Raw genomic sequence first — 9,879 nt, forward strand, 5'->3', positions numbered from 1 at the left:
ATCTAGGAGTGAACTTATATAACCTTAGCCTAGTCCAAGGTAGAAGTTTCTTTAGTGGACTTTTGAGGATTAGGCATGGGCCATCCGGCCCACCTTAGGCCAAGACTTAGATTAGCCTTGTGGGCTTAGTTGCGCAGATTATACTTTTACTATTAATAGGTTTGACACTCAGAAAGATTAAATATATTCATTATATGTTAATTGGATATTGGAAGACTGATACTAATTTTGGGTGTTACTAATGATACTTCTTAAATGCATGTATATGATTATTGAGATAGCTTCCAAACATAACTTACCATACGTGTCATAGATATATGAATAATGATATGACTTATATACATACATGATTATTGATATGACCTCTGGATATGCATAATAATATAGCTTATGGATCTGTTATGGCTCATAAAGATGATTAAGTCCTTAGAGATATAATATGGCTCGTGGATATAACATCACTCGTGGATATAATATGGCTTGTCGATATAATATGGCTTACCGATATAATGTGGCTTATAGATATGGTGTGGTCTATAGATATTATTAATGTCTCCTTGTCATGAAGTGACTTATAACTATGAGCACTGAAATAACTTATGATCCTGATATTAACGAATAAGCACTGGTTCAAGTCTGGAAATTGATTTTGATGCTGAGGGTATGAGCACCGGTTCAAGCCCGGTAATTGATTATGATATTGATGGTTGAGCACCAATTTAAGTCCAATAATTTATTGGGATATTGACTATATGAGCACCGGTTCAAGTCCGTTAATTGAAAGTTATTCTATGACGTACTTGTCAGATAGATACAGGGTATGGTATGGGAGATTAGTGACATATGACTTTCTGGTCGCGTAGTTTCATAAGTGTACCCTCTAGGATTATGGGGGCCTGTGTTGGGTTATTTACTTTTCCACACTTATTGTCTTATGGGGGCGAATCTTGTAGATTTAAATTGTGTTATCTTGACGTTATTGTCCCATATGTATTTACTTATTTATATACAATGGTACCAGAACGTATTTTAGGTTTTCCCTATTTTACGTTGATTTATTTGATTCTATATTGTATCTTATCGTATTTGTATCATGATTTAGCTCCATTGGCCGATGATGCCTATTGAGTACCCCTAATTTTGGTACTCATACTACACTTTTGTACTTTTTGGTGCAGATCCGAGTACTATGTCTCCGTTGATTTGACATTCGTGTAGAGTTGATTTCATAGATTGGATGAGCTCTTGGAGTTAGAGTTACCATTTTTCCTTCTATTTATTATGTCTAGCCTTTCAATTTCAAGAAGGATTATATTTGCCTATTCAGTACTTGTATTACTTTTATAGTAGCTCTTGTATCGACGTTACCGAATCTTGGGGTAATTGTTGGTTTCTATCTATTTATTAGACCCTTATGATTGTATTATTGCTATTTTAAAATTTAACTATAAATATTCGACTTTTAGGCCATTTTTCACAAAATTAGCCCATTGCATCTAACTCCAGGCTATGGTTCAGCTTACCTACTGGCGGGAAAGAGTAGGTAACCTCATGATACGTAATTTAGGTCATGATATTGCCTGTTTTCTAGAATTTCTCAAGATAGAGGTACAGATTAGGAAAAGGAAACAACAATAGAGATTTGAAGTTATCAACCTTCATCTAATAACTTGATCGACAACAAGGATAGTCAATCAAAAATCACTGAACAAAGGTTAGTAATGCGACACTCTGAGGTCGGGAGGAGATGAGTGAAATTCATCTGATTAAGGTTAGAAGACGTTCATTAATACAACCAACTGGTGGAATTATGAAATCATGGGGATCACAATCCTAGTACATGTCTCATATTGATTATAATCCAAAAACGAACAATTATTACTATTACTATTTTGTTTTAAAAAATCCGCTCCTCTTTTACATAATTTCCAATTACATAGAAAAACACATGATTGGATTTTGTCCTAGTCCCTATGAGTTCGACCCGAACCTTGTTGGGTTCTATGTTTGATTCAACGTCTACTTTATACTTTTTGAGAGGTGTAATTTGGGCGACATCACTCCTTTATGGATAAAGGTCATGTATAGCTTCTTCTTCGATTCTAGATTTCGACATAGCTTTTTTAGAAGATTAAAGTAAAGAAAACCTTAGGTTTTGTTTGTATATGATAAAAAGCTTCACCCCATCTTCATCTATGTACTCATGAGAGCATTTTTACGCATTTTGGTAAAGAACTCAAGTACGATTATTAATAGTCATGAGTTTGAGTTATATATATTTGTATGAGTATACTGAGGGTCATCTTATGTGAAGTGGGGCTTGGAGAGTATTATTAAACTCATGAGAAGTTCATGTGATCATTTGGGAAGCACAGAAGATGGGCGCGGTGATACACCACTTGTTTGTAGAATTTGTCGAGGTCATTGTTTCTTGAGTTAATTATTGTATTAAAGAGATGGATACATTTCTTAGTTAGTTGTTTATATAACCTTCATATTTTTATTTGGTATATATAAACATTGTAGCTCGAATGGCAAAGTCAGCACATCATAATTACTGAATTAAATATTAAGGTATGTAAAGCTAAAACCTCTTTTGTCATTCAGGTAGGACCCCATGTCACATATTTCCCTAGAAGGATCAAAATAACTTGTATGTTATATAAGAAAATTGTCTTCATTTGTTACTTGCAACAAACAAGTTTACATGCTTAACATATCCAAAATACCTACATGCCCTTTCAACTTGAAAGTATTTTCCTTCATACTTCACTTGTCTATTGTTAAATCTCATGTATGTGTACAGCAACTTCCGAATTGAGTACACATATTGCCTCCCATGATAGTACTTATCTTCATTTTGTACCCATATACTTCACATAATTGGTACTCATAAACTACAACTTCTTTAAAGAAGCATAAGCAGTCGTCGTCAAATATATAACCCAACAAAGGTTGGGGTCGAACCCCACAGGGAATAAAGTGTTAATTAAGATATTTGTGATTTAAGTGACTAATTGCCAACAATCATAAGATATGGGGTCTTATTGTAACAATTTATAAAATAGTATTTTGGTTGTTGCTAAAACACAACATTAAAATTGTAGAAGTATAAATCAGTAGCGAATTTAAACAGAGTTGTGATTACCATGGATAATATCATCATTACTTGTCAATTATTGGGTAGGATTCTACTGACTTTTGGGAAATATAAAATTATCAATGTCTGCTATTCAAATAAGTGTTTTTCAACCTAACTCAGGCGGTTAGTCCTTAAATTCTTTCGAACTTAAGGAAAATTTAACTTGATTTTGATTTCAATTCTAGTTGGTCAATCTCGTTAAAGCATTGACCATTAGATGAAGAGTTAATGTCTTTGAATCCTCATTGACAATCCATGTTCCCATTTTTTTTTCCATACTTCAAGAAAGTTAAAACTAAAGTCATATTCTATTTTTTGTAACTAATAGAACTCTTGTCAATAGGTTAGAGTTCAATATGAATCCCTTAATTATTCGAATTTACAATACTTATCCACCCTACATTTAGGCGATTTGCTTGAATTGGAGTGCACAATGTCCAAAAAGGGACTGGGGATAAAATAGTGGTTTAACCATTAAGACAAAAAAGGTGAATAGGTTTGAACAAATAAGGTATGTTAGCTCAAACATCAATCTTAAGATCCTTTCCGAGATGCCTACTTAAAACCTAACAGAATGAACTGGGCAAGTTCTAGATACATGCACATAATAAGAAGTAATTACAAGAACCTCTCACAGTCACAACACAGAATAGCATAATCACCACCAACTATTCATCTTATACTCGAGCTTAAGAAAAAATTTTCATACTCCTATACTGCTAATGACGAGCTTAGCCTCACAATGTATAACTTAGCATCAGTTTCAAAAAAAATTGATGGGTTCAAATTTCTAAAACATGTAATGCAACATTTTATATTTATTCATATCAACTCTTTTTGTATACATAACACAGAGGACACACAGAAAACACAAACTACAATAAAATGTCCTATACATGTTGGCTATTCTAAATAGCATACAAAGGAAAAGAGCATAGGCAAAAAAACCCTTGTGGTTTCAAGTACCCCTTCCCCACAACAAATATCTATGCATTATCCCCAAAGCTTTTTTTCTGAATTTCAGGAACGTAGATGAGGGCATGCCTACTGCACCCTAGGTGCTTGTGTCATATGATGCTAAGTATGAGGCTACGTCAGTAGTTTTAGAAACATTAGTAGTAGTAGCACCAAGTCCCACCGATGCGCTCATAATCATGGTTGGTAGAGTAGAGAACTCCACAATCATCTCAGCAGCACCCACTTCTCTATGTAGTTCACTTGTAGAGGCTCCCACAACTTTAGCCCGCAGTGTTTCTTCTCGTGGTATATCTACTTCTTTGGATTTCCTCATGTCCTCTTTCAAATATTCTCTCTTTCTTTTTTCTTTTTTTCTCATTCTTTTTTCTTTATTCACTCTCACTTCTCTTTATCTTACCTTTTCCTTTAATGTCAATTGTTTCCCTATGATATCATACAATATCTCCTCTTTTTTTTTTGAGTCCTCATCAATTAGAGTTGAAAATGTCAACATCTACTGGTTTTGCAAAGTTGTGATATCGATCCTTACTTTCTTTAATGCTTCCTAACACCTAGCAAGATTGGGGATATTCATTTCTCTCAATCTATCATTAACTCGACATTCCATGTTATCGATATGCCCATGAAGATTAACATAAGGCGCCAAAGCTTCTCTAATTTTTCAGTCAACAAATGGTAAAAATATTGTGCAAATAGCTTCAACTGAGCATCAAATTTTTTCCTTATTTTATTATTTTGTTAAAGTTTTGAGGAGCGATCGCATACTCGAGAACTGAAGTTATAATAAATGTCTCTTCTATAGTCTCTATGGTATGTATAGTACTTGTGGAGGAGGTAGCATAAAAAGACTTGTATACCAGGTATGGATCATTAGGTAGCTATAGGTGTATGTGTATCATCTATAGTCAAAGTGTCAACTCTTAACCAAACTTAATGTGGGTCTTTCTTCATCTCTGGATCTATCAAAAGAATGTGTCTTTGTTATTTTCACTCTATTATCCACTCCAGTGTTTATAAGGACATGATCATCCTCACATAACCTTGTGATCAAATATAGGAATAGATATGTCGTATTTGTTCTCTTGAATCCTATATTGATCTCATTAGCAATCATTTCTCCAAAGTTTAGTTGGAACCAAAACATCAGACTCGCTACCAATACTGCTTTGTCATTGCCCAATGTGTTATCTCCTGCCACTGGCATCAGTCTAAATCACACAACACCCGACCAAAAATTTGCTACCTCAGTTAATAAAGCTTGTGTGATCTTGGCAGTAGGGTTATTCACCCATTCTGGTTATCTTTCTACGAAGACTTGAGCTAACCATGGGCATTGATTTGATTGGCCTTTTATACTATGGTAGAACACTAGAGTAGTATTCGGTGGTACAAAATCTACTCAATGCAAGAATCTATTAATAGTGCAATTGGACAAATCTACTGACACATCCTAAACTGGCACCCGATACATGTTTGGTTTGTCTATGACCTTCTATCCCTTTTTGCACATATTCTCTAGGGTGGTTGTGTAGTTTGTATAAAACATGTGCTCTGGACAGATAGTATGAACTTGCTTCCTTGGTGGTTCATCCTAAATCATATAACTTTAGTGTTTGCTCAATTTTGGGGTATATTCTCAACCCTGATGTAATAATACTGAGCTCTTCAGTTCGAGCTCTTTTCATTTTGCGTTAACCAATGGTTACTTACCCTTCATAGTAGATTTTGGGTGACCCCTCTACATTTCATTGCAAACTTTCTTTAAAATTGTGGTTCTTACTCTTAATCACATCACCATGAGGTTGTATATCCTCTCCCTCAAGGTTTTTGGATATAGTAGAGTCTCCCTCTTTAGAGCTCTCTTGTTCAAAGCTCAACTCGCTCTCAATAGATACCACTTCCTATTCAGACTGGGGGTGGGCTCTCTTAGACGAATACTCTACCTCGTGTGATATCCTTGTGGTCCGACTTCTTCAAGTTCATGTTCAGATTTGTCAAACAACCTTTAAGTTGAGGCATTTTAGTTGTTCTTTTACTAGTGCACTTTGGTTGACCTTTTGGAGGCATGACTATACCTGAAAAATTAGACATGAATTAGTTTTCGGGGAAAAATAAGAAAGAACGTACAAAGCTTTAAGTCATATTTACATTGTTGATGACATGAATTGACAACTCTATAACTTGTCAACAGCTCGTCAACTCAAGTCATCAGCCCTAAATTGAATGACTTGATCAATATTAATATGTTGACAATGGAGGTTGATGGCTCATCAACTTTGTCATCAACCCAAAATAGAATTACCAAAATTATTTACAAAGTTTACGATGGGTGTTAACAGCTCATCAACACTCGTCTTTAACTCAAACAGAATTGGCATAAATATTTACCATGTTGATGACTTGAGTTGACATCTCGCCAATGTGTTTATGGATCATTACTTGTAGTCGTCAATCCAAAATAGTGTTCAACGCAAGAATCCACATGGTTGACTACTTGGGTTGATATCTCATCAATAAGGTGATAGTTTATCAACCCTAGTCACCAAGCTTTAAGAAATAAGCATAATCCATGCAAGTTTACTTTGATAATGAGCAATCTGTAAATGAAATTGTGGATTCCCCATTTGGTTATTAAGGTTACTCGTCCAAATGAAAAGTAAGTCTCACAACTTAGTGGAGAGTACATAATGCCTAAGCATACAACTTTCACCTACATGAGCAATTTTCAATTATAATATTTTTCTTATCAATTCTCAATTTCAAGAAAAAATATATTATCCAAAATTTCTCAGGGGTTGCTCATTCTTCTGTATCATTATCCATATTATTCTACCTTTTACAAATAGAAGGAAGAAAACAAACAGCTTTTTCATACCTTGATCATGGAGTATGCTAACACAGTGCAAAATGTCAAACATGAGCTTGCAACTTTCAATTTTTACTCAAGTTTTGGTGTTTTAAAATTGTATGCTAGTAAAAAAATGAATGGAGGTGATTTAAGAGTTATGCACTTGTAATAGGAGTTAATGACTTACGTTTAAAGGTGGTGGGAGTTTAGAGAGGTGTGGGTTAATAAGGAATGTGGAAAGTTTTGAAATATAAGGTCTCTTACATTGTTGAAAATATTATAATTATTATTATTATTATTAGTTAAATGAATTAACTCAATTGAAAAACTTAAAAGAAATAAAACTTTTGAGTGGGTACTAGGAATATAAAGAGTCTTCAGTGGGAAGGATCGGATTAAGGTTTAATCAAAGTGATGGGCTTGGACCCGGTTTGGTAAGAACTTACCTTAATTGGACTTTAATTGATACCTAGTTAATGGGTTGATGACTTGTCAATTAATCTCATCAACCTTATCCAGAATGCTCCCTTATTTTGCATCAGCTGATGACTGGGGTTGACAGCTCATCAATTAGTTGACAGCTAATCAACCTTTGTCATCAAGTCTATCCAGACTATATCGTAGGTCTTCTCCCATAATGATGACTAGAGTTGACAACTCATTGCTTAGTTATCATCTCTTAGGACTCTGTCATCAGCCCTATCCAAAATGTTTCTCATTGCTTTCCAAGTTGATGACCAGGAGTTGACGGCTTGTCAATTAAAATTTTCAAGCTATCACAGTCTATTACCTTTGCCCCTGCACATCTCAACAAACACATTAACCATGTTTATAAAATAAAACTTTACTAACACTATTTACAATATAAAATATGGGTTGCCTCCCATTCACAACTGATTTAATGTCAAGGTATGACTCGGTTGTCTTGACTACTCAGACTTTGTCAAGGTACACTTGTAACAACGTTTTTACCACTTCCATAGGAACAACGTATTTTTTTATTCTTTCCCATCTACTTTGAACAAATTTCCCTCTTTGTTTTCCTGTTCCAAAACTCCGAATGGAAAAAACTTAGGTCTCTTTGAAAGGTCCCAACCACTTTAATTTTAGCTTTCTTGGCAAACACGTGAACCTCGAGTTGAATAGTAGCACTAATTCACCTACTTTGAAGTTTATATTTTTAATTCTCCAATCATGATACAACTTTATCCTCTCTTTATAAAGATCAATACTTTCATAAGCCTGAAGTCAAAGCTCATCCATCTCATTTAGTTGGTTTAATCTCAAATCGAGTGCTTTTTTACAGCTCAAATTCAACATTTTGAGCGCCCACAACGCCTTATGCCCCAATTCTACTAGCAAGTGACAAGATTTACCAAAGTTTAGTTGGTATGGGGACATACCTTTGGGTGTTGTTGTCCTGAACCAATTTTTCAGGTTATGATGGCAGCTACTACAATCCATCAGCAAGTAAGCCAACCCGTAGTCTGAAACTATTATTAATGGACTACCAAGAGAAATGAAGGAAAATGTGGAATAATTATGATACAAGACATATATATATATATATATATATATATATATATATATATAAGATAGCCCCAAAATCTGGAGGAATCAGTACAAGAGCTTCTAATATAATAAGAATACAAAATAAAGTGCTAAATAAATATACTGATACAACCTATCTCTGAATACAACATAGAGATCATTTTAATCTATAAGAGGGAGACTATCTCTGACGTATAGCTGCTCCAAATGATACACATAGAAATAGGGAGAACCCATACTATGATCGCAGGCTACAAAAGTATAATATGAGTACCAAACACGTGGTACACAGTAGGCAACTACCGATTGAGCTCCAAAGATAATGCAAATATAGATAATGTACGAACAAAAATGTAAACTACACCCAAAAATCCAAGAAAATAACCTAATAAAACTAAGGAGGCAATGAGAATGAACTATCCTATTCTAGACATCCTCATGAAACTAAGCACTACACCGTATATCGTTAGCTATTATACAAATTGAGAATAGAAGAAGGATAGATATAGTAGTATGGAAAGCCAAGAAATGGATATACAACATTAATAAATAAAGGAGGAGAGGGATATATGGTAACACTATAGTATATATATATATATATGTGTGTGTGTGTGTGTCTGTCTGTCTGTCTGTGTGTGTGTGTGTGTGTGTGTGTGTACACTTATATAGGACTAACTCCAAGGTACAACCTAGAGTAGACTTACTAGCATCTTAAGGTCTCCTAATCATATAAGGATCTAGTGCTAACATAATCAATGTTCCTTGTCCAAATGTCTAATAATGAGATAGTTAACCATTATAAAATAATCGTATAGAAAGGAATTAGAATCATACCTCGAATCTCAATACCAGACCATAATCAACCTGCCATCGTCTAACCACAATAATAATAATAGAATGCCGACTACTCTGGATGAACAATACCTAAATTGGTTCCCATAACCCCTGAAGCCCTAACCTAGTGAGAAACATGATTTGGCCCCAACTGGCTGACTATCTGACATCGGGGCACTCCCTACTAAGATGACCATCCTCCTTGCAATCATAATACACCTCAAGAGCCCTAGGCTGGTAGGGAACACATGTTAACTCTATCTGAGAAACCAACTCACGTCTGGAGCACTATCTAAACCAATGACCGATATCATCATAACCACTACAAGCTCTTAAAATACATTGAGTCACTTCCCCTACTAAATCGAAATGGCTGCCATGACTTAATGATCCATACCAAATACTCTGAAAGGTCCGATGAGAACTCTACCCGCTATGATCATCATGATTGATCTGAGAGCCACCCCTAGTCTGAGATGCTACCTGCATAGAACCAATAGGAAACAAGTGAAGATGACCTCCACTA

At 34.9% G+C, this 9,879-nt stretch overlaps 1 long non-coding RNA gene across 1 annotated transcript; it reads right to left on the reverse strand.

The window, feature by feature from the left end:
* Positions 1 to 4,823: 4,823 nt before the first annotated feature.
* Positions 4,824 to 6,953, reverse strand: LOC107844824. Its single transcript, XR_001666588.2, has 2 exons — positions 6,509 to 6,953; positions 4,824 to 6,195 (listed from the first exon to the last, which is right to left on the reverse strand). It is a non-coding gene; the product is annotated as an uncharacterized LOC107844824 (long non-coding RNA).
* Positions 6,954 to 9,879: the final 2,926 nt, after the last annotated feature.

Source organism: Capsicum annuum, chromosome 10 (genome assembly GCF_002878395.1).
Source record: "Capsicum annuum cultivar UCD-10X-F1 chromosome 10, UCD10Xv1.1, whole genome shotgun sequence".
Taxonomy (NCBI): Eukaryota; Viridiplantae; Streptophyta; class Magnoliopsida; order Solanales; family Solanaceae; genus Capsicum; species Capsicum annuum.